Raw genomic sequence first — 27,119 nt, 5'->3', positions numbered from 1 at the left:
TTCACCTTCCAGTAAGACAACGAGCCTAAACATACAGCCAGAGCTACAATGGAATGGTTTAGATCAAAGCATATTCATGTGTTAGAATGGCCCAGTCAAAGTCTAGACCTAAATCCGATTGAGAATCTGTTCACAGATGCTCTCGATCCAATCTGACAGAGCTTAAACGTTTTTTTTTCATGTTTTTTCACCTTATTGCAGCCTATACATTAAAGTGAAAAAACACCTTGCAGTGTCCTGCCCCCACATTTTACTTACCTGAGCCCCGAATTTTCATTAAACACATCCCCGCCGTCGCTCTCTCCACGACTTCCTGGCTCTTGATTGGATAGATTGATAGCAGCTCAGCCATTGGGTCCCCCTGCTGTCAATCAAATCCAATGACGTGGGCGGCAGGGGGCAGGGCCGAGTCAAACATGGATGCTATGGATGCTGAATGAATGACTCGGGAGAGCGCCCGCAAGGTAACCCGCTCGGGAGAGAGCTTTCCATTGGGGGTTATCTAATGTGGGGAGGAGCTGCGAGATCTGCCGTGGGAACCCAAAAACGGAGGATCGGGGCCACTCTGTGCAAAACAAGCTGCACAGTGGAGGTAAGTGGAGGTAAAAAAAAACAAAAAACCTTTAGTGTCCGATTGAGAATCTGTTCACAGATGCTCTCGATCCAATCTGACAGAGCTTAAATGTTTTTTTTTCGTGTTTTTTCACCTAAACTTTAGTGTCACTTTAAGCTATTTTTCAAAGATAATTGGGCAAAAATGTCACTCTCTACATGTGCAAAGCTGGTAGAGACATCCCCAAAAAGACTTGCAGCTGAAATAAAGAAATCTGGTTCTACAAAGTATTGACTCAGGGGGGCTGAATACAAATGCATGCCGCACTTTTCAGATATTTATTTGTAAAAAGTTTTATAAACTACTTATAATTTTCCAACACTTCACAATTATGTGCCACTTTGTGTTGGTCTATCACATTAAACCCCAATAAAATACATTTACGTTTTTGGTTGTACCTGTAACATGACAAAATGTGGAAAATTTCAAGAAGTATGAGTACTTTTTTAAGGCACTGCAGGCAACAGAAGCTCTGTCTCCTTAACGGCCTCTGAAAAATATATAACTGTAAAAAAATCAGAACATGTGAAGTGTATGCCATCAGAATTACAAGTGTCTGTCAGCAAAAAAAACAAAAAAAACATATCTAACCCATAGTCTCCCTACAACGAGCCTTCCCCAAGAATTGTGTCTTGATTAATCCAAGATTGTTCTCATATTCTACTGAAATAATCTATTCATTACAGTTGCAGAGCCAAGCAAAGGTCATTGTTGTGAGTTTTGCAGTAAATAAGCATTTTTCACTAAAAAAACATCTGAATTCTGAAGCATCTGTTTTCTAAGATGAGGAAATTACATGAATGATATATTATCCAAAAAGAGTGTCCAGTGAAGACCTGGCAGGGTACATTGCTTGCAATTTTGCATATAGGACATGTGCAATAAACATTATGTAAAATAAAGATTGTTATGATTTTGATTATTTTTCCAGCATTGCTATGTAACTCCTACCACTTTGCCAATTTTTGAGGAAGAAGATATTAACCACTTCACTTTTTGCGATTCGGCACTGTGTCACTTTAACCACTTAAGACCCGGACCTTTAGGCAGCTAAAGGACCTGGCCAGTTTTTGCGATTCGGCACTGCGTCGCTTTAACTGACAATTGCGCGGTCATGCGACGTGGCTCCCAAACAAAATTGGCGTCCTTTTTTCCCCACAAATAGAGCTTTCTTTTGGTGGTATTTGATCACATCTGCGGTTTTTATTTTTTGCGCTATAAACAAAAATAGAGCGACAATTTTGAAAAAAATTGAATATTTTTAAATTTTTGCTATAATAAATATCCCCCAAAAATATATAAAACATAATTTTTTCCCTCAGTTTAGGCAGATACGTATTCTTCTACCTATTTTTGGTAAAAAAAATCGCAATAAGCTTTTATCGATTGGTTTGCGCAAAATTTATAGCGTTTATAAAATAGGGGATAGTTTTATTGCATTTTTCGATTTTTTTTTTTTTTTTTTTACTACTTATGGCGGTGATCAGCGTTTTTTTCGTGACTGCGACATTATGGCGGACACTTCGGACAATTTTGACACATTTTTGGGACCATTGCCATTTTCACAGCAAAAAATGCATTAAAAATGCATTGTTTACTGTGAAAATGACAATTGCAGTTTGGGAGTTAACCACAAGGGGGCGCTGAAGGGGTTAAGTGTGACCTCATTTGTGTTTCTAACTGTAGGGGGTGTGGCTGTAGGTGCGACGTCATTGATTGTGTTTCCCTATAAAAGGGAACACACGATCAATGACGGCACCACAGTGAAGAACGGGGAAGCTGTGTTTACACACAGCTCTCCCCGTTCTTCAGCTCCAGTGACCGATCGCGGGACTCCAGCGGCAATCGGGTCCGCGGGTCCCGCGGTCACGAAGCTTCGGACCGGGTCGCGGGCGCGCGCCGCAGGCGTGCGCCCGTGACCCACGGCTGGGCACTTAAAGAGGACATACCTGTACGTGCTTAAGCCCAGCCGCGCCTTTCTGCCGACGTATATGTGCAGGAGGCGGTCCTTAAGTGGTTAACTGACAATTGCGCGGTCATGCGACGTGGCTCCAAAACAAAATTGACATCCTTTTTCCCCCACAAATAGAGCTTTTGGTGGTATTTGATCACCTCTGCGTTTTTTATTGTTTGCACTATAAACAAAAATAGAGTGAAATTGTTTACTTTTTGCTATAATAAATATCCCCCCAAAATATATATATAAAAAATGTTTTCCTCTCTTTAGGCCGATATGTATTCTTCTACATATTTTTGGTAAGAAAAATCGCAATAAGCGTTTATTGATTGGTTTGCGCAAAAGTTATAGCGTCTACAAAATAGGGGATAGTTTTATGGCATTTTTATTAATAATCTTTTTTTTACTAGTAATTTTTATTGTGACTGCAACATAATGGCGGACACATCGGACACTTTTGATGCTATTTTGGGACCATTGTCATTTATACAGCGATCAGTGCTATAAAAATGCACTGGTTAATGTGTAAATGACACTGGCGGTGAAGGGGTTAACCAGTATGGGTTGGGGAAGGGGCTAAGTGTGTCCTAGGGAGTTATTCTAACTGTGTGGGGGCTGGGTTACATGTGACACAACACTGATCACTGTTCCCGATGACAGGAAACAGAAGATCAGTGTTGTGTCACTAGGCAGAAGAGGGAGATGCCTTGTTTACACAGGCATCCCCCCGTTTTGCAGCTCTGTGACACGATCGTGGGACACTGGCAGACATCGAGTCCGTAGCTCCCCCGGGCACGGTCACGGAGCACGCGGAAGGGGTGCGAAATTCAAAGCAACGTTGTTTGCTTTGCGCAGCCATGCCATTCTGCCGACGTATATCTTCATGACGTGGTTGGCAAGTGGTTAAAGGAAGCTGTACTGAGAGAAATACAGAGCTCGCTATTGCTAACCGAACATAGAACAGGACAAAGAGGAGGAGGCCTTGCAGTGATCTACAAATCCCACCTCGCTCTCACCAAACCTACTCTACAGAACTCTCTGCCCTTTATGGAAACGCTGACCCTGCAGCTTCAAACTACACCAGAAGAAACCGTCCATATACTACTATGCTACAGACCACCTGGACCGAAAACGCATCTCCTCTCACCCTTCTCCGAATTCCTTTCGACGCACACTCTGAAAACCAAAAACCTGTTGCTACTTGGGGATTTCAACCTCTGGGCTAACTCAACTCAGGATCCCATCGCTACCGCCTGCATCGACCAACTGGAAGAACGGGGTCTGCAGCAACTGATAAAGACTTCAACACATACATCAGGTCACACTTTGGATCTCATCTTCATACAAAACGTGAATGTCAACACTATGGACAATAGACCTTTACCATGGACGGACCACCACGCCATCAAATTCATATTAACCACCGATACCGTCCTTCAAAAACCCAAACTCCCAACAACTATACACTGGGCAAGATCAAAGAAGAAATTACACTCTGAGCTCTTCAAAATCACACTAGCAACTAAAATAGACGTACCAAATCCGAACCACTCAACGGAGCAAACTCTCAACGCTCTAAACAAAGCACTACTACAAACAGCAGATACAGTCGCTCCAAAACGCAGAGCTCTCAACCGAAATAATAACTCAGGCTGGTTTAATGACTTTCTCACTCTACTGAAACAGGAACGCAGAAGAGCTGAAGGAGCCTGGAGGAGGAACCCATCAAAAGAAAACCTCACAAAGTACAAAACCCTCACCAAAAATTACCACAAAGTAATCTTTAAAGCCAAAAAAGACCATTTCGCAAACACCATCTCCAAAGCCATAAACCATCCACGGGAACTTTTTAAACTAGTCTCTAAGGCTATGAACCCCTCCTGTTTGGAGCCCCCTGCAAGTGAGACACAAGAATTCTGCAACGAACTATCAGACTTTTTTATCGACAAAATTGAAAAGATTCGGGCAACAGTTCAACAGAAAAAAAACATAAACCCCACTCAGATACAGCAAGAAGAAGAAATCAACAAAACTTCGATGAATTTCGAGCTGATCCCAATTACCATCGACACCACAAAAAACATCATCAGAAGCCTCCGAGACAACACATCCCCAAACGACATCATCCCGACAAAACTCTTGAAAGAATGCACGGACATCTTGGCACCCACCATAACGCACATCATAAACCAATCATTCAGGGAAGGGATGGTTCCGGACAACCTCAAACAAGGCATAATAAAACCTCTCTTAAAGAAGCCCAACCTCGATCCGAAAGACCCTAACCAGCGCAGACCGGTAACAAGCCTGAACACGATCTCCAAGATCATGGAGAAAGCAGTAGTGCAACAGCTCCAGCCCCACCTGGACGACCACAAACTCCTAGATCCTCTACAATCAGGTATTCGCCCAGGCCACGGCACAGAAACGGCTCTTCTCAAGATATGGGATGACGCCCTTGAAGCAGCAGATGACGGAGAATCCTGTCTCCTAGTGCTGCTGGATCTTAGTGCAGCCTTCGACACAGTAGATCACAACATATTGCTCACGCGACTCAAAGAAGTAGCAGGAGTCTCTGACGCAGCCCTACCGTGGTTCGCATCTTTCCTGGAAAATCGTACTCAGACCGTGAAACTTGGAGATTTCACATCAGAAACACGGACCATCACATGCGGAGTCCCGCAAGGATCACCCCTCTCACCTCTACTCTTCAACATCTACATCCGCCCGCTCCTCAAAATCATCAGCAAACAGGACCTGCGTTACCACTCCTATGCGGACGACACGCAGCTTTACCTTCGAATCACCAACAAAAAAGACCAATTTCTTGAACTTGGAAAGTGCCTCACACTGATCGACAATTGGATGACCGAAAGCTCCCTCAAACTTAACGGATCGAAAACAGAACTACTCATCCTTCACGCAAATAAAAAATCCATTGCTAGGACCACATGGACACCACCCACCATCCTCGGACAAACCATCGCACCAAGCAAAAAAATCAAAAGTCTCGGAGTCATCTTCGACTCAGACATGACAATGGATGCACAAATAGGATCAGTCGTCAGCAGCTCTCATCATCTGCTCCGCATGCTACGTAGACTCATCCCCTTTATCCCGAAAGAAGACACGGCAGTAGTTGTCGGAACAATCATCAACTCACGACTCGACTACGCAAACTCCCTCTACTTAGGGCTACCAAAATACCAGATGGCGCGTCTACAAGTCGTCCAGAACACGGCAGCCAGACTGGTAACAGGTAAAAAGCCGTGGGAATCAGTCGCCCCAGTCTTGAGGTCCCTCCACTGGCTGTCCGTACAGGACCGGGTGACATTCAAGACGCTCTGCCTCACCCACAAATGTTCACAGGAAAAAGCTCCTCAATACTTATGCGAGAAAATAAAACCGTACGTCACCAAGCGCATGCTTCGGTCAACCAACCAAAACCTTCTCCAAATTCCTAAATCCCGCTACAAATCGAAAGGAGATTCTCGGTCCAAGGACCACGGCTCTGGAATGCTCTACCCACGACCATCCGCTTGGAAGAAAACCATCGGGCATTCAGGAAAAAGCTAAAGACCCACCTCTTCTGAAAGATCTGTACTACTCTGGATGACAAGCGCCTTGAGGCGATTAAGTTCGCATTTGCTGCGCTATACAAGTTACTCACTCACTCACTCACTCGCTAACCGTCTACTGGAAATGCTAGTTACTTGGCTGTCTTTCGTCAGTGTTGAGTCAGTGACCTGAAACAAGCATAGAGATCAGAAATCCTAATCTGCAGACCTGTTCAAGAGGAATGAGTGAATCAATTTCATTCAGCAGGACAGCCAGGGAACAAACATCCTGTCAGGAATCGGCAGCAGGGATGTCCAGATGTGAATGTCTACACTTAGAAACTGAAACCAGACTACATATGCTTTGAGTGAGATTTATTTACAGTGCAACAAAATTCATCCAAATACCAGCACACAGCAAACATAAAAATACAAGTAAACCAAAAATCCAGTGACAGAATATCTGACTAATAACCAGGGCGGCTGTTAGAAACCAGAGGGCCCCATACAGCTAACCTGACAGATCCCCCCCCCCCCCAAATAAACACTGTTTATTATGCTTCAGTTATGAATGAACACAGTGAGTGATCAGTGCTAATCACTCATTGTGTTCATTCGGAAAAGCAAGGGGCTGGTGAATGTGACATACTTTATTTATTGAATTCTTCTCCCACTCTGGATCCTATTGTGTCCTTTTTAGCTGCCTGTGGGAAGGAGAGAAGGGAAGACCAAAAAGCAGGGAGTAGAAGGGGAAGCAAAACTGAGATCAAGAACAAGGGGGAGCAGGTACAATGCAGCTAGGTACAGGTAGGAGCACGATTAGGATACATGACAACAGGATATGACAGCAGCAAAGCATAAAACTGAAGCAAAAAGGCACTTAAAGGGGAGTACCATAATATGTCCCATCTCAGAGACACCCACTGGTTGACACTGGAATTACAACTCTCTGTCCAGGGGACCATAGTGCCACCATCAGGTGATCCAGGCCCTGACACATCCTCAGAAGCAGAGGTCAGCAATGGCATCCTCCATTCTTCTGCATTACAGGTTTCCTTTATGGTTTTATTGATTTTTATTTGTTTAAAATTATTTTTTGTATTAAACATACTGATCCTCCTGTCTTAGGGCCAGATTCTCGTAGATCGGCGGTATATTTGCGCGGGCGTAACGTATCCGATTTATGTTACGCCTCCGCAACTTAGAGGGGCAAGTGCTGTATTCTCAAAGCACTTGCTCCGTAAGTTGCGGCGGCGTAGCATAAATAGGCCGGCGTAAGCCCACCTAATTCAAATTTGGAACAGGGGGGCGTGTTTTATGTAAATAACTTATGACCCCACGTGATTGACGTTTTTCACGAACGGCGCATGCGCCGTCCATGGAATTTCCCAGTGTGCATTGCTCCAAAGTACGCCGCAAGGACGTATTGGTTTCGACGTGAACGTAAATGACGTCCAGCCCCATTCACGGACGACTTACGCAAACGACGTAAAATATTCAAAATTCGACACGGGAACGACGTCCATACTTAACATTGGTACGCCGCATGTACGCCACCATATAGCAGGGATAACTTTACGCCAGGAAAAGCCTAACGTAAACGGCGTATCTGTACTGCGTCGGCCGGGACGTATGTTCGTGAATTCGCGTATCTAGCTGATTTACATATTTCTAGGCGTAAATCAGCGTACACGCCCCTAGCGGCCAGCGTAAATATGCAGTTAAGATCCGACGGCGTAACAGACTTACGCCGGTCGGATCTATTAGAAATCTATGCGTAACTGATTCTAAGAATCAGGCGCATAGATACGACCACCCAGACTCAGAGATACAACGGCGTATCTGGAGATACGCCTTCGTATCTCCTTTGAGAATCTGGGCCCTAGTGTCTACATGTGCACACAGGGTACACAATTGGATGCACCCCTCTATTCCATGATTGGTGCAGAGGTGATGACATGTAAATACCTTTTGATTTAAAATGTATGTAAACCCTAATAATAAACTTATCTTATTTGCTCACTTCTGGTCTGGTAAATACTGTATATCACTGAAAGCATTTTGGTATATCTGTTTGATAAGTTTAAAAAAAGCACCTGTTGTTTCTGGTGGAATTTCAATAATGTCCTGTGTCCTATGCAATATTCAGTGTTATCTCAACCAGTGCTATTAGCGTTGCCCAGTTTACTTGCAGAATACCTTCTTTCCATGTTCTGGTGAAAGGAGAGGAGGGGGAGTTATGTAGTCCTGTCCTAGAGTCAAAATGCAGCTCGTCCATAGCTTCAGTGCAGTAAGTGAGAAAAGGAGGTGGAGTGGGAATCCTCCCATCCCCACACAGCACCTTCCAGGTTCTTCTCTCTCCTTTCTCTCTGTCCCTCTAATCATTTGAAGCTTACTGTATATGTCTATTTTCCCTAATTTCCCTGAGATGTGCTGTGGTCTAGCGGCCCCCTGGACCGGTATCAACTTTCCTTGATGACTTCTCTGCCTGGCTAACCTACTTTCTCTCTTCTGAAATGCCCACAATCGTTCTCGGTGACTTCAACATCCCTGTTAATATTAACTCTCCTGCCACTTCTAAACTTCTTAGTCTAAGCTCCTCATTTGGCTTGAAGCAATGGGCACATGCTTCGACTCTCTGATGGCAACACCCTTGACCTACCTATGCACCCTGTGCAACCTCTCCAACAATCCCTTTCCTCTCTCTGATCACCACCTTATTAGTTTCGCTCTCTCCCTGTTTTCCACGACCTCTCTCTCCAACTGTGAAAAAATTAAATTCAGCGCCAAACAAATAATAAAATAAATTAACTTAAATACAACAGCTGCACCTCAGAAACAATACTGATTGTGATAATGAAAAATATAAATAGAGGGCGCTAGACCACTCGGTGATACCAATTACTAATTAATATTAAACAAAGTGATCCTGTGAAAAAAATATATGTATAAATATAAATATATCACTATCTGCAATAACAAATAAATAATAAAATTAGTTGACAAAAAACATCCGAAAGTGTCTCTATGTCAAAAACATAATATATAGTCCCAATAGTGTGTTCGATCAATGCATCACACATGTGTAAACAAATCTTCTTGCTTTATGTGAAAGTTTGCTTTATGTGAAAAAGGAGAAGAAAGCCATCACCACAAATCCGATCTTCTTTATCACCCACTAATTGTGTTGAAGCAAAAAGATGCGCTTACCAGAAACACTGGACTATTATAATTAAACAATAGTCTGTTACGCCTATGCAGGATTGTGCCTGCATGCACATCGGACAGGAAAACCAGATTAGAACCTCTGTACCAGGGATTCCAGATAAGGATATGTAACAACAAGAAGGCAATGGAGATGCCAATAGTGTAATATTGCTAAAAATGTATTGATTCATAAAAGTAGAAAAAACAAAAGTACAATGCCTAACAATTACCCATAGAAACCTTCTCCACTTCAACCCTTCTCTTCTCTATTCTGCTACTGATCACCTCTATGACAAAATCTCACCCCTGTTCTGCCCCAATCTAGCCACTTCTGTCTACAATACATCCCTGTGCTCTCCCCTGGACGAGCTTGCCCCCTCACTACACACATAATCAGGCGCCGTCCTCTACAACCCTGGCAAACAGATGACACTAGAAGTCTCAAAAAACATAGCCGCTCTTGAGTGTCTGTGGCATAAGACTAAAGCCCTGTACACACGATCAGATATCTAATGGAATCGAATCCGATGGATTTTTTCGTTGGATATCCGATGAAGCTGACTTTCATCAGTCTTGCCTATACACAATCGGTCAAAAATGCGACCGTGTCCAAAGCGGTGACGTAAAACACTACGATGTGCTGAGAAAAATTAAGTTTAATGCTTCCGAGCATGCGTCGACTTGATTCTGAGCATGCATTGATTTTTGACCGATGGACAGACGATTGTTTTTTTCTGTCAGTTTTTTATCCATAGGAAAATTTTAGGCTAAAATTCTCACGCATGTGGTATCTCATGTGGTACTCGGTAGGATTAGCAGAGTGTGTGGGGGATGGGGTGGCACGGTGACAGGGGGGATCAGAAGCAGGAAGAACAGGGAGGGGGATTGGTGTCAAGGAAGCAATTACAGGAATGATGCCCTGTGTCTGTGTCTCTCCCTGCAGCAGCTGAAAGCTGACAGGAGGGGAGGAAGCTGTCTTTCAGCTGTTGCAGAGAGCTGCAAAGGGCATCCTTCTGTAATTACCTCTCCGCCAGACCTCACTAATTCCCCCTGCTGTTTGGGCCCCCCTGTGTGCCCGGGCCCCCTACAGGAGGACTGGAGGTCCCCGCTATCAGCAGCCCTGGGTGTAGGGTCAATGGCGGTGCGTCCATAGAGGGCGCAGGAGCGCCACTCCCTCTCGCTCCTGCACCGCCACTGAATACAATACATAGATTCATGCATTGCATGAATCCATGTATTGTCGCTGCCGCCCACTATTCAGATGGCCAGCCCCCTGGTGAGCGCCGGCCATCTGAATAACGGCAGCTGGTTGGCTTTGGAAGTGCCTATCAGAGCCTGAGGGCTGTAATCGGCTTCCAAATAGTTAACCAGGGGACGCACGGGGGGTGCGTTCCCTGGTTAACACTAACAGGCGTCTCAGCCAATCAGGTTCACCGGTTCTGGTTACCGGTAACCTGATTGGCTGAAGCGTCATCGAGGGTGGGAGAAGACATTGAGGGATGGTGGAAGGAGGATGGCTGACCCCAGAAAGGTAAGTGCCTGGCGGGGGCAATCTGGCAGCATTTTACGGGGCACAGTGGCGACAATTGATGGCACAGTGGGTGTGTTTGGCATGGCACAGTGGTGACAATTGATGGGCACAGTGGCGACAATTGATGCCACCGTGGTAACAATTGATGGCACATTGGCTGCGTTTCATGGCATGGCACAGTGGCTGCGTTTAATGGCACAGTGGCTGCGTTTGGCATGGCACAGTGGCGACAATTGATGGGCACAGTGGTGACAATTGATGGCACAGTGGTAACAATTGATGGCACAGTGGCTTCATCTGATAGCATGGCACAGTGGCTGTGTTTGATGGCACAGTGGCTGCGTTTGGCATGGCACAGTGGCGACAATTGATGGGCACAGTGGTGACAATTGATGGCACAGTGTTGACAATTGATGGCACAGTAGTGACAATTGATGGCACAGTGGCGACAATTGATGGCACAGTGGCTGCGTTTGATGGCATGGCACAGTGGTGACAATTAATGGGCACAGTGGCGACAATTGATGGCACAGTGGCTGCGTTTGATGGCATGGCGCAGTGGTGACAATTGATGGGCACAGTGGCAATAAATGATGGCACAGTGGCTGCGTTTGATGGCATGGCACAGTGGCGACAATTGATGTACAGTGACTACAATTTATGGCACAGTGGCTGCATTTGATGGCGCAGTTGCTGCATTAGGTAGCACAGTGGCTGCGTTTGATGGGCACAGTGGCTGTGTTTGATGGGCACAGTAAAGCTGCAATTGTTTTTTTTTTTTTTTTTCGTTTGTTTGCGCCCCCCCAAAAAATTTGAGCACCAGCCGCCACTGTGTAGGGTTCACCACTGATCCATTTTCTAGAAGCACTCACCATTTTAGGACTGTTTGTTGCAACGTCATCACTCAAATGTTTATATGTAATTGGACATTTATCCAATTCTAGCGCTGTTTTATCATTTGGACTTTTTAAATCCAGGATTTGATATCTTTGTTTTATATATAGACGTACTGGGCCAGATTCTCAAAAGAATTACGCCGGTGTATCTGTTTTTTGTGATGTAAAAAACGTTTTTTGTGATGTAAAAAAACGTTGTTTTTTGTGATGTTAAAAAACGTTGTTTTTTGTGATGAAAAAAAACAACGTTTTTCAAACTTCATTTTCAAAAACGATGTAGCATACACACTGAGCATGTGCAGGTTTAAAAACGTTGTTTTAGCTACACACGGTAATTTTTTGTGACACAAAAAACGACGTTTTGAAAAACGACATAAAAAATTGAAGCATGCTCGAATTTTTTTTTTTGTTGTTTTTCAGAAGACATAAAACAACGTTTTCCCCACACACGGTCATTTTAAATGACGTTTTTAAAAATTACGAGCGTAAGGTTACCCCTCATATAGCAGGGGTAACCTTACGCTTACGCAAACGACGTTAGCGATGGTTACGCGACGCAAATTCGTTCGGGAATCGGCGTATCAGGCTCATTTGCATAAACAAATGAGACCTGAACGTAAACGCCACCTAGCGGCCGGCTGGGTAATTACATTTAAGATCCGACAGTGTAAGTGACTTACACATGTCGGATCTTAAGCGTATCTATGCGAAAATGATTCTAAGAATCACTCGCATAGATACGCGGGCCAAAGAAGAGAGATACGACGGAGTATCCTGAGATACTCTGTCGTAACTATACTCAGAATATGGCCCGACGTTTTTTTTCATCACAACAAACGACCGCCTGTACGCGGCATATGTTTTGATTATTCACTATTTAAGATTGTAGTCTTTTTGAGTTAATGTACGGATTAGCACCACTCTTATCACTATGTATTGTTTTTTATTGACTTCTACAATGATCAGAGCAGCAGATGTCCGTTTGAGCACATTTCTGTGGTGCTGTTATTTTTTACATAAGCCTTCCCGGAAGAGTTGAAGCTGAAGACTGGGATGTCATTAAAGTTCATGTGCGTGTAAAGGCAGGTGTCCCAATACTTTTGGCAATATAGTGTGAACACATAATACATTTTAGTCGCCTCATTCTTTCGTTTTCGCCTGACATTCGGCCCATGTGTACTAGGCTTAAGATTTGTTAAACTCTATTGTCAGGTTTATTGTTATTGCAATTTCTTTGTATATCTCTATAACTCTGTTTTATGCTAATGTTGCAATTTGATGAATACCCACATGTCACATACTTCTTTCATTTGTTAACTCAAAAATATTTAGTAAAATATCAATTTGCAATCTCTGTGGTTTCCTTGGTGTCTTTTGCATTTGCATTCTCTCTTTGAATTATGCAGGGTGTTAGAGGTGTTGGGAGGCTTGCAAGGTCAGGGCAACTTCTGGGCACAGTCATCTTTCAGTGGACCCTATAAGGGTGGCACTACACCACATTAGGTGTGCTTTTTTGCAGAGGGACTTATTTTTGTTTTCCAGGCAAAAGGGAACAAGTAAAGAAAACAACCAAAAAATAAAAATGGTGGTGTATTTACTCTGCATTTATCTGTGAAACCGTACTTAAATATGCAACTATACTTTATGTTTATGAATGAATAACAGCAGTAAAGTTGACAGTTGCACTTTTTCCCAGATATAGATGAGACATCAGAGTGTACAGGATGTTCCGAGGTGCTACAAAAACTCATTAGTTTGCTGTGAGAGGATACTGTCCTGCAGTTCACAGTTATTATCCTTGGCGCAGGGGATCGGAGGTAAAATTCAGTGCAGGTTCAGTGCAGCATGCTTCGGCATTGATTGTGTCACCTCAATTGAACTCGCTCTCCTAGCTGAACGCGGTCACAATCGTCGACTGTTAGCTGGAGTACATGTTATTTTCAACAAATTACTAGAGGTGTACACTATTTATTGAGAAGCAAGATGTGATTCCCACTCCGGGGAAGTTTTTGTTTATGCAGGCAAGGAGTAAACAACTGCAAAGCAATTAAATGCTTGGAAATTGTGTTCATATACTGTCTTGCTGCACAGTAAATAAAAATAATCAGATTTTTTTAATGACTTTCCCATTTAACAAGTATGTGTAGCCAAAAGTTTTGTAATAAAACCTATTTTTTGTTGTCTAATACTCCACTTAGATTCACCCTCTGAGGACCATTGTCTCTAAGACGGCGTACAGACGAGCATACATGTACGATGAAACCGGTCCGCCGGACAGTTTTTACCGTACATGTATGCCCGAGGATTTCTGTATGGTGGCTGTACTCACCATCATACAGAAATCCGCCTGTAAACAATACGCGAGGCGTGTCCGCGCCGTCGCCGCGACGATGACGCGGCGACGTGGGCGGCCCTGCCAGTTAAATGCTTCCACGCATGCGTCGAAGTCATTCGACGCATGCGAGGGATGGCGGGCGCTCGGACATGTACGGTAGGTCTGTACAGACGACCGAACATGTCCGAGCGGGCAGGATTCCAGCGGGCTGTTTTAAAACAAGTCCAGAAATATTTGCCAGCTGGGAAAAGGCCCGGCGGGCAAATGTTTGCTGGAATCCTGCACGCTCGGGCCTACACACGACCGAACATGTCTGCTGAAACTGGTCCGCGGACCAGTTTCAGCAGACATGTTCGGTCGTCTGTACGGGGCCTAAGACAAAAAGTAATGGGAAATTCAACATTTTTTTACAGCTGTCACCCACAGAAGAGGTGAGGGAAAGTCTTCAAAAAGGGACACAGGGGGATTCTTCCCACTTCGTAAAGAGTACCTCTCACTTCCTGCTCTGCCTCTGGAAAGGAGAAAGCCCCATAGGCTCAGTGTATTGAGTTTCTACTGTGCTGTATCTTTGGTGAAAAATGCTAAATCACTGCTGGGAAGGCATAGAGTGAACTGCGCTGATGAGTCATTGCTAGTAGGGGGAGCTGAGCTGCTAAGTCACTGCTGAGATAGGGGAGCTGGGTGGCCTGAGCTGCTGAATCACTGCTAGTATTGGGAAACAGAGTGAGCTGAGCTGCTGAGTCACTTCTGTGATAGGGAAGCTGGGTGAGCTGAGCTGCTGAGTCACTGCTAGTATCGGGAAACAGAGTGAGCTGAGCTGCTAAATCACTGCTGTGGGTAGGAGTAGGGTAAGCTGAACTGCTGAGTCACTCCTAAGAATGGGAAACAGAGTGAGCTGAGCTGCTGAGTCACTGCTTTGTTTGGAAGAAGGGTAAGCTTTGCAGCCTGAGTCATTACTGTGAGTGTTAGTAGGGTAAGCTTTGCAGCCTGACTCTCTGCTGTGATAGGAGATCAGGGTGAGCTGAACTGCTGAGTCACTTTGAGGACCAGGAAACAGAATGAGCTGAGCTGCTGAGTCACTGCTGTGAGTGGAAGTAGGGTAAGATGTCACTGCTGGGCAGGGATGGGGGCAGAGAAAGCTGAGCTGCTGAGAGAACCCCCCTTGGAGGACTTCATGTTTTCTGCTAAAAGCACAGTACCTTAAAAGGATAGTTAGAATTTCTCATCTTTATGCTTTGTTTGGGTGAATGCAGTGGCATCGCTAGCAGGTGGCTACTGGGGCTGTAGCCCCAAGTTTCTTATCGGGTGCTGTGGCTGTTTGTAAATAGAAGAGAGAGAATCGCTCGCTAGCCTCTAATTGTGGGGGAGGCTTCAGCCTTCAATCCACAACCCTCCTCTTTCATTGGCTCCAGAGAAGCTGAATTTGTGGCGCCAAATCTGAGTCCTGAGCAGGAGAGGAGCTAGCTAGAGTAAGGATGGGAAATGTCAGCACTGACAAATATCGCACATTGGACATTGAGCTGAGCAAGGGAGGAGGAGAATGTCACCCCAGGAGACTGGACATTGTCACTGCTCATCTAAGACACCCTTTGGGTGAGTGAATGGACAAGTGAGGAGAGGGTAGCGAGCATGCAGAGGAATGTACAGAAAGGAGAAACTTGATCTCTTCCATGCTAGTGTTTGTGTCAGGCAGTGGAGGACGGAGCAAGCAGGACAACACAGTAGCGATCATTGCTACCCATAAAGTAGTCACCGGAGCTCCCCCAATTCAAGATAACAGGACGGATGGCAGACTGCATTCTTCTCCTGAGAGTCACGATTGTTCTGCCTTCCACACTGTACAAATCTGTGCTTTAAACTTGTCCTGTACCTCAGCAGGACAGGTATGGTAAAAAGTGAAAGTAAAATTATTGAATATGTTAGGAATATACTGAGACTTTTCAGGTACTACATACATAGATGCATTTTCACAAAATAATTATTTTTAATATGATGTGTATGTAGAATATCTCTGTAGCACCTAAAAAGCCCCAGTCTATTTCTAACATATTCATGAATTTGGGCAATAACAGCAGAGGATGTGGTGCCATAATACAGCCCATCTCAAGGAAATTAAGTCCATTCTTGCAGTGTGTGTGTGTGTGTGTGTGTGTGTGTGTGAAAGGGGGGGGGGCTCATTCACCTACCTGTTTTTATGCTCCAGCCAGCTGCTCTTCCTCCACTAAAACCCCAGCCTCATCACATACCATAAAGTAACATTAAACCTGTATGGTATGATGAGGGGGCTGGAGTGTCATCTGCACATGCGCCGACCCGCCCCTAGGGCAAGCACGTACATGTTCGGTCATTTTCGAACAGGCAGGCACATGCGCAGTGAAATAATGGCACCGGGCGGCAACATTTTTAAATGTAAGCAGCAGAGGCACTTTGTGAGGTCTCAGCAGTGGCACGCACCTCTCTGTAAGACCCCTCTGCAGACTTCCGACCCATGTACCATGTCCCCAGCCTCTGACCCCTATACCATATCCGCAGCCTTTGCAGTGTGTGTGTGTATATATATATATATATATATATATATTATATATGCATATATTATATACATGCATATGACTTTCTTTACTTCGCTGTTATGGGCTCTAGCCCCAGATCTTTTGTAGACCTAGCAACGCCCCTGGGAAATAATAGAATGTATAGTCAGAAATGGCAGACTATATACTGTAGTTCCCACTTGATACCAGCTTACACATAAATTCCATTTGACTATATGTTTTTAATAATGCTTTAATGAAGAGAACAATGATTTTCCAAATGGCACAAAAATGCATTTTGATTTCAAAGTAAGATTTATAGTTTTGTATTTGCTTTAACGCCCATATCAATAGACAACATTGCATCGGTTATATTACAGTATATTCCTGAGAAATAATTGTCTTGGCCAGCTTTCCTCAAGCAAATAACAACACATTTAAACCATACTGAAATGTATTAACATGTTTATATGATTGAAAACAACACCCAGTAGTACATGCTAAGGATTGTAGACTTTTATTTTATTAAGTTGTTCTTCACATACACAGCAGTGGAAAATTACATTTGCTCTGCCACTCTTAGCTTTGAAAGTTAAAAATCAGAAACACAATAAGGTCCTCCCAAAAAATTTCTAAAGTTTCCTCTTGAGTGAAGTAAAGAGTTGGCAGAAGAATCTGTCTCACAGTTCTTAAATGGCAATCAAGAGCCGGAAGCTCTCTTGGATTTAACAAGAGAATAATGGTAAGTGCACTATTGTCTCGCTTGTCTAGTAGACTACAAGTCTGAAAAGTAAATTGCTAACCATTCTGAAAAAAAGGAGAAAAAAAAGATAAATTGCTTTCAGTGCTTGGAACCTGTGACCTGCAACAAATCCCAGTTTGTTAACTCAAAGACTAGAGATTGTAGAATATGTTATGGTGCTTCCAATAATAACTTCTCACCTCTCCTTTCAAGGTGATTTCATTTTCCCAGCTGCTGTCAGTCATCTAGGGTGAATGTATAAAGACTGGACAGTGGGAATAGTAAAAATCAGTGCAGATTTCCCTTTCATTTAAAAATCAACAGTAAAAAACTGGCACTGAAATGTGATTGGTCGACACTGACCAACTTTTCTCAGTCATTGGTGGTGCGAGTACCCCTTGGCGTACTTTAGATGGATTTTTTTTTGCCAATAAATTGGAGCGCAACTCCATTAAAAACTTTTTTTAATACTATAAGGTAAAGGTTGGAATCTTTAGAAGTTTTATGTATTTGTTTATTTTTCTTATTTATTTTGCTACTTTAGATCCTGGCCAGACTAAACAAGAGGTGGGCATCCTGGTGCTCCAAACTTTACAACCTGTTTTTTTATTTAATAAATCATGTGGGTAAAGGTTAGAATTTCCATCAGATTGATTGACAGAATTTTCTGCCTTCGATTTTTCCTGACCAAACAAGGAACCTGCCAAATCACATATACAGTATCTCACAAAAGTGAGTACACCCCTCACATTTCTGTAAATATTTTGTTATATCTTTTAATGTGAAAACACTGATGAAATTAAACTTTGCTACAATATAAAGTAGTAACCGTACAGCTTGTATAACAGTGTAAATTTACTGTCCCTCCAAAAAACTCAACACACAGCCATTAATGTCCAAACCGCTGGCAACAAAGGTGAGTACACTCCTAAGTGAAAATGTCCAAATTGTCAATTTTCCCTCTCCTGTTTCATGTGACTCGTTAGTGTTACAAGAGGAGAAACAATATCAAGCAAGTGGACATTGATGGTCAGACTTTAAGGCCAAGGAAGTATGGTTTTGTAAAAATATATAATTTAATAGCATATAAATAAATTAAACAAGATATACATAAAATAAATAGGTTCAAGAAATTATCACAAATTCATCAACAGCAGATGACCACTGTACATTCCTCCGAAGACGCCAACGCACGTTTCGCCGTGGGGCTTCTTCAGGGCGAGGATGAGGAATATAGAGTTAGCAGAGAGTTAGAAACTTATATGGCTGGTGGTCCCTCGATGGGTGCGTCCACGGGGCATATAAGATATAGATGGAAAAATACCAAGTCGGGAGGTAAGCTTTAGGCATAAGCTTCCATATGTCGAAAATCTTAGGTGAGTCGAAAGAGTCAAGACTATAAGTCCAAGAGGTGGAAGAAATGTACCACAGGGAAAGTTGATACTCGGACTATTTTTATGAAGTCCTAAGCACACTGGGACAGCAGATGGCAGTATAACAGCAATGTGGAGGGGCTTACATAAAGAAACCCTTTCTGTAGCAGCCTTTATGTGGGGCTTTTGTACAGGCCCTATAACTGATTGCAGCAATGCGTCTGTGTCCCAGGGTGTACACACGGTAACACGTGTTACACGTGTTACCGTGTGTACACCCTGGGACACAGACGCATTGCTGCAATCAGTTATAGGGCCTGTACAAAAGCCCCACATAAAGGCTGCTACAGAAAGGGTTTCTTTATGTAAGCCCCTCCACATTGCTGTTATACTGCCATCTGCTGTCCCAGTGTGCTTAGGACTTCATAAAAATAGTCCGAGTATCAACTTTCCCTGTGGTACATTTCTTCCACCTCTTGGACTTATAGTCTTGACTCTTTCGACTCACCTAAGATTTTCGACATATGGAAGCTTATGCCTAAAGCTTACCTCCCGACTTGGTATTTTTCCATCTATATCTTATATGCCCCGTGGACGCACCCATCGAGGGACCACCAGCCATATAAGTTTCTAACTCTCTGCTAACTCTATATTCCTCATCCTCGCCCTGAAGAAGCCCCACGGCGAAACGTGCGTTGGCGTCTTCGGAGGAATGTACAGTGGTCATCTGCTGTTGATGAATTTGTGATAATTTCTTGAACCTATTTATTTTATGTATATCTTGTTTAATTTATTTATATGCTATTAAATTATATATTTTTACAAAACCATACTTCCTTGGCCTTAAAGTCTGACCATCAATGTCCACTTGCTTGATATTGTTTCTCCTCTAATATTATTACAGATGTGGCCCATGTGAGTGCTATCCTTGTGTTTCCGCTTTAATTTTCTTTTTTCTCCCCCTACGCCCCCCTTTTTTTTCTTTTTCTTTCCTCTCCTTTCTCTTTATTCTTATTTCTCTTTTTTCTCCTCTTTTCTTCTCTCCTCTCTACTCTTTCCCCAGGTTTCTTAACCCACCCCTCCCCTCTCTGAACCGTTAGTGTTACAAGGTCTCAGGTGTAAATGGGGAGCAGGTGTGGTAAATTTAGTGTTATTGCTCTCACTCTCTCATACTGGTGAGTGGAAGTTCAACATGGCAACTCATGGCAAAGAACTCTCTGAGGATCTGACAAAAAAATATATATACTGTATATATATATATATATATATATATATATATATATATATATATATATATATATATTATTATTATTATTATTTTTATTGTTAGTTTTGAGATAACTGTACAGAACATAGCCTATTGGGCATACCCAGGCTTGAATACATAACAAAACAATGGAAATAGGCATCCTATTACTTACAAAACAGTTGGTAGACACTTACCGCCAGTGAAGGCTGGAATAATAGGAATCCCACCAATCAATTCTCTTCCTAGACATTCTACAATGCTTAACTCATGGAATGATATATAAACACCCTCTCCCTGCTCCAGACAACAGGAGTGACTCCCCTGACTAGAACCTAAATGTAGAGGTTCACCACCAATGTTAATGATGAGTACTTTCCAGGGAATCAACATTAGAATAGGGGGATTCCACCTAAATGTTCCACACGTTATGAAATTTCTTGATACAGCCTCTAGACAAGTATGTTTTTTTTTTGTATAAAAGAAGGGCTAACTTAATCAAATGTTTCCAGAGGTTTATTGATGGAGCAGAGGGAGATAGGACAATGGCTTTACGAGCATAGTAAAGTAGTATTCCTAATAGGGTTCTAACTGCCCGGCTATGAGCCAGAGGAGTTACAAGGCTCAGCAGACAGATGTCCACCACCAATGGGATTTGGATTGTAGTGACTGCCAGAATAGTTGCAGCAACCACAGTCCAAAAGGTCTCAACCAGGGAACATTTCCCAAAAATATGAATAAAATCTGCTGCTGGTGAGGTACACCTCCAGCAGGAATCGGGTATTGATGGGTATATTTTGTGTAGGTGCATGGGCACGAAATACACTTTGTGTATGATTCTGAACTGGACTAGGCTGTTCCTGGCCGAAACCAACTGGGAGAAGGAACACTCCCACATCTACTTCCTCTCCTTCGAGTCTAGCGTGGGGAGGTCCTTCTACTATCTGGCTTTTAGGCTGTCTAGGCCCATGTGTACATTGGGTAATAACACTTTATATATGCCGGACAAGGGCTTGGGTAGAGATTTGTCCCCGAGCAAATCCTCAAAACTTGAAGTTGAAGGCCACCTGGGAATTCTCTAATTGGGTATTGAAGGTGTGTCGATATTGCAGAAACCTAAATAAATGAGAATTAGGTAGTCCATAGTTCCGTTTTTATATATTTGACCCGCATATTTAATACCTTTGAGTGCCCACACACTGGGATCAGGTATTGACATAAATTCCAAAGAGGATTATGTGGTGAAATGTGTCCAGGGGGTATTGGACATAGAGCATTAGCTGCCAGCCATGATTTTACAATAGCTTTCATGGTCACTGTCAAAGGAAAGGGTTTTCCGGGCCCACAGTAAATTAGGTTTCTTAACGCTTCATAGGAGCCAAAGCAGGCCGCCTCCAGAACCACTGCTGCGTTGGATTTATCTGAGATTAGCCAACTGTGTGCATGTGCTTTTTTCTCCTATAAATTTCCAAATTTTGCCCGGATGTGATTGTGATTGTGATTCCTTGGAATTGCATAACAACTGATCTATCTTCATTCTTTTTTTTCCTTGAAGGTGGAGTGGAGGACAATTGTGAGCATAGAGGGGGAAGGAGAAGGAGAAGAGGCTGGACGGTGAGAGCCTGGAGTGTGGCTTTGTGGGTTCTGATGGCGTTGCTCCCACTGGGCTCGGTGATGGGAGGCCAGGTGCCTTCGTAAGGTGGTCGTCCCTAGGTGAGTGTTGGGCTTACCGCGACCTATGCGTTGACTGCAAAGGCTGCAGATGGCAACACTATTGTCTGCAGCGGACACGTTAAAAAAAGCCCACACTGCGGAGCCATGGGTCGGCTTCCTGGGAGTGCCAGATGTGACCGTACATGGTTGATGGCTTGCTCCTGATACATTAGGAGTCTGCTTTGTCCCTCCTGTGCAATGTAAGTTCGGCCTGCTTCTCCTCCCTATCTGCTGGTCCATCTCTCTCTCTGAACCCCCCTCCTCTTCCTCTCTTGTGGGCACCCACATGATGTCTGTAGACACGTCATCATTGACGTCACCTTCCCCATCACTAACAGTAAAGATCTCGGAGTAGGCAGCAACAGCGGGCACCAACTTCCTTGTCTGATCTGAGTACTGTCGTCAGACTGCTGAGTGGCGGCTGTTGCTACCTCCTCTTCCTGATCCAATGCCAAGAATGGCTGAGCATCCGAAATGTCTTCTGATGGATCGGAAAATAATTCCTGTGACTCAAGCGGAGGGTATATGGTGGATGTGTTGGTGGCGAACCACTCAACCAAGTCTGGTGCGTCCTTTGACGTAATGGAACGCACCTTGGGTCACTTCGACTCCGGCCTGGTTCTCCTGCCCTACCCCTACCACCCCTGCGGAAGGGCCTGCCTCGTCCTCTGCCTCTCTAGAGAAGCGCAGTATATGTGGAAGAAGGTATATAACAAAATCTGTGATTTTGGGGGGCCACTGGTTTATTTCACCAGTTATGAAAAAAAAACAGGAATTTTTTTTAATGTGTGTAGCAGAGGAAACGCAGCGAAAGAGGCAAAAATTCAGCAGTAACCAAATACACAGCCAGTCACAATGCTGCACAATACAAATCCACTATAATATGCTTTCTATATTCGAAAGTATATTATAAGTGTATATTACACCTATATACTGCAGTGCACAGCAAGTAGCACACCTATAACAGTGCTTGAAAGGACTTTTGTGGACCTGTTAGGTAACGATTTGTGTCGCTAAACTCTGTCCCTGCTGGAAACGCCAACCTCGCCCTACACTGACAAAAAGTATATGAATGTATTAGACACCTATATACTGCAGTGCACAGCAAGTAGCACACCTATACCAGTGCTTGAAAGGACTTTTGTGGACCTTTTAGATAGCTATTTGAATGAATACAGCCTGTCCCTGCTCCAAACAACATCCTGTCCCTACACTGACAAAAAGCAGAATGTAAGATGGCCGCCAGATCAGGTCTATTTATAAGGTAGGGGGTATGTCCATGTGCTGAAATGTCTCAATTGGCTGTCCTGCACCACCTGATGAATGTGTCATAGGTCAAAGTTCTTACCCATGTAACATTGCGGACCGCCGCGAACATCGCCGCGAACAACAAAAGTTTGAAATGACCGCCTGGCGAACCGGCAGACCATCTCTACCAAGGACTACTCTGAATAATCCTAGATGCTTACTGACTTGCTGAGGTTAGGTCAGGGGCCTCCAGTACCCCTTATTGTAGCCTGGTAGTTTAGCAGCTTGTATTGTGACTTGCAAATCCTGTGCCCGCAGGCCACATCGATTTGACACAAAACCCAACAGTCGTTCCTCTGGCCTCGTACCCAGCTCCTCTGGCATGCCTCCTCCAGATATCCACTGTACCTTACAGTCCATGATGAAGAACTTAACTGGACCGTGTAAGGACGAGGCTCCCTCCCAGCCCTCCTCCGCCGAGGTGCACACCCCCCCCCCTCCTGCTGTGATCTAGCACTCCATTCTTCATGTCTCCCAGCCAACAACTCCCCTCCAGTGGGCTGGACCTGAGCTTATGAAGGAGACCTGCCCCCTGCCAATTCCAGTTGGGGATTGGTTAGGGCTCTTCACATGAGCTTCCTGTCACTCCAGCTCCCGGTTCTGCCCCTCTTCCAGAACATTCTCTAAAATGTTGAGTATACTGTAAGAAGGTTGACAGTCAGTACTTCCAGAGGGGCAGACTTGTGCCAAGTGAGAGGTAGAATCTAGACCTCATCTCCATTAGACAACAATGTTGGCAGACTGATTCAAACAACTGGACCAGAACCACACACATGGCTTGTCTCTTAAACCAGATGAACGTTTTATGGACACCCCAGTGTCCTGCTTCCCTGTGACTTATTTTGCAGAGAGAACCTATGCCCTTGACACTACAACCTACCAGGTCACTGATGAGTCATGATGGAACATTATTCTTTGTTACAGTATACTATCTCTCAGGATGAGACGGGACCATTAACTCAGCAGTTTCTCATTTTTTGTGGTAATAGCTTTTAGGGGGACAACCACGGAATCCTCTCCCTGTGTCTCTGTCTAGTTTTTCTCTTCCAGTATTAGTATGAAACTCACTTGAGGCTCTCTCTCTTATGCCTAGTACAAATGATCAGACAACTGTATGAAAAATACCGCTTTTGAAGCAAACGTATGATAATCTGATCGTCAGCACACAGCTTTCGGGTGACGATCACAACAGTGAATTATCCGAAGAGACAAACACAAAACTTTTCCTCATACAATGCCGGAATGTATGATTTTTGTTTATTTAGTAAAGTATTAATCCGAACAAAAATCAGAAGACCAAGACCACGCATGTTCGGAAACAAAAGAGTACATTACAATAAAATGTATTACATTACTTCCGAAGTTGTATTCTTTTATACAATCATTTTTTTCTCTATCTCTATCGCTCTATCATCCAAATCCCAATGAGTCCTGGCTAGTGGGTACCATGACAAAGCATCTGCTGCTTTGCTGCTCTTTATAGCTGATAATGCAAAGACAAATTCAAACTTTGCCAGAATGTTCTGCTCAGCATTGCCCCAGACCACCAAGTTTAGCTTTTTTGAAGGTGCACCAATACAGTAGATTGTTATTCATTTAGACTTTGGATTTGGCTCCTGTCGAGTAAACATTTGGTGATTGCCAACACCAGTCAGCTTCAGCTTGAAGGAACTGTAGTTTTTACTGCTTCTCTTAGTTGCATGTAGGCTTTGACTGTTGTGGGAGATGATGCTTTCCTGGCTGCCTAATACTTGCAATACTATGGCCCCTAGGCAATGAGTACTGAACCGTTCTTAGGCTCGATTCACACTAATGCGTTTTTTGGTGCATTTTGCAGAAAAGCAGGGACATTTTTTAACATGGGTTCCTATGGAACATGTTCACATCAATGCTTTTTTGTGCCTCTGCGTTTTTGGAAAGGGTCGAGGACTTTTTTTTCCCGCAAAAAGCAAGTACCGCATTTTGACGCGTTTTTGCCACGATTTGCGTTTTTTTTTTTTTTTTTGCCTGTTTATAGCTGGTTGTTAAAGGAAATGTAAAAAAAAAAAAATTGATGTAAAAAAAAAAAAAAACGCAAATCGCGGTAAAATCGTGGTAAAAACGTGGTAAAAACGCACATCAAAAAACGCAGCAAAAAAGCACTGCAAAAACGCTAAAAAGCAACATGCATAGGTGTGAATCGGGCCTAAGCCAGAATTGAAGACAAAAGTCAGCAAAGGCCAACACAGGACCCAACTTGCTTCAAGAAGTCAAAAGCCATAATTTGAAGAAGATTCTGAACCTATCTTATGTAGAACTTTTTCAATCAGGGAAAAGTGATGGATATAGTGCTTAATGAAACACTGATAATATCCTTCGAAAAAGCTATGACAACTCAATGTCACTCTTGAATAGATGGCACTCCTAGAGTTTGCGCTTCAGCCTTAACTGCTGAAGCTAGGACAACAGCATCTAAGTGTGCAAGATGGTCTTTCGAACGTGGCAGAAAAAACAACTACATATTCTAGATAGATCAGGATGCCAGCTAGGTTCATGTCCCCAAGGCAGTGTTCCAATATCTTCTGGAATGCAGCAGATACAGATGCCTTGTTCAGCATGAAGGGATTCCTTTCTAAACTGACACTACTCCATAGTAGTAATGAAATACCTAGGGCTGCAAGGTATTCATCAATCTGTGTATAGGCATTCCTTGTGATGGCAGCATTTTTATCAAATATTTACAGAACATACATCTGGGCCCTCCAGGACTTCCAGAGCATGAAGCTGTTGCCTCCTTAGGTGTGCCCAGGTGTGAAGGGCAGCCATTCAGCATCTCAGTCCTCCATCTCTGGATGATATTCTTGCCTAGCATTATCTGTTCTGTTTGTGATCACTATTCTTTGCTAACCAAGGTCTTTCCCCCTAGCTTTTCTTTCATCCAGGTAATTCCAACTGATTCTATGAAGGGCTCATCTGCCAATGAGATTCATGGCATGCCCAGGCTTATCTTCTTTTTAGAAAAGTTTCACTGGGACAATAATCCTTGCAGCATGCAATGACTTGCAAGCTACTATTGAAGAAGCACTTGATGTCCTAGCTCTTGAAGCGTTCACACATTATTAATATTATACAGGATTTATATAGTACCAACAGTTTGCGCAGCGCTTTGACACTAGAATCATTCACCACTAGGGTTGAGCGAACCCGAACCCGGACCCGAACCCGAATAATTGGAAAAAGTTCAGGTCCGGGATCGGAGTTCGGGGAAAAAAATGCGCGGAGGTCCCCGCAAATTCAATAACCAGACCCTTTAGGTCTGGTATGGATATTAAGGGGAACCCCGCCGTCAATTTAAAAACAAAAATGACGTGCGGTTCCCCCTAAATATCCATAACCAGACCCGTTATCCGAGCACGTTGACCGGGCCGGCCGCAGAAAAGAGGGGGGGACAGAGTGCAGCCCCCCCTCTCCTGAATCGCACCAGGCCACATGCCCTCAACATGGGGAGGATGTCCCCATGTTGATGGGGACAAGGGTCTCATCCCCACAACCCTTGCCCGGTGGTTGTGGGGGTATGCGGGCGGGAGGCTTATCAGAATCTGGAAGACCCCTTTAACAAAGGGGACCCCCAGATCCTGACCCCCCCTGTGTGAAATGGTAATGGGGTACACTGTACCCCTACCATTTCACGAAGGAAGTGTAAAGTCTTGTAAAAAAAAAACACACACACACACCGTAGAATAAAGTCCTTTATTAATAAAAAATAAAAATAAAAAAACTTCAGCGGTGATAATCCATTCGTTCCCGGCTTCCTGCTCCAACGTTGTCCCGATCCAGCGACGTGTGCGGGTGATCTCCAGCGATGAGAAGATCCTGCGACGGGTGATCTCCGCTCCAGCGATGAGAAGATACATTCATCCGGAGCGCAGCATCCCCGACCTCCTCTCACCGCTGGACACAGCCCAGCGAATGACGTGCTGAAGCTGTGACATTACTTATATAGAGGAGGCAGGGCCACCCGTCACGTGACCCTGCACCCTCTGACGTACCCTCTGCTACATCACTGGGGAAGCCCAGAGTCTTCCCTCTTCCTGGGCTTCCCTCTTCCTGAGCAAAGAGTGTGAATACTCATGT

Source organism: Rana temporaria, chromosome 4 (genome assembly GCF_905171775.1).
Source record: "Rana temporaria chromosome 4, aRanTem1.1, whole genome shotgun sequence".
NCBI lineage: Eukaryota > Metazoa > Chordata > Amphibia > Anura > Ranidae > Rana > Rana temporaria.
The sequence above is the reverse complement of the archived record's forward strand: the minus strand, read 5'-3'. Positions refer to the sequence as shown.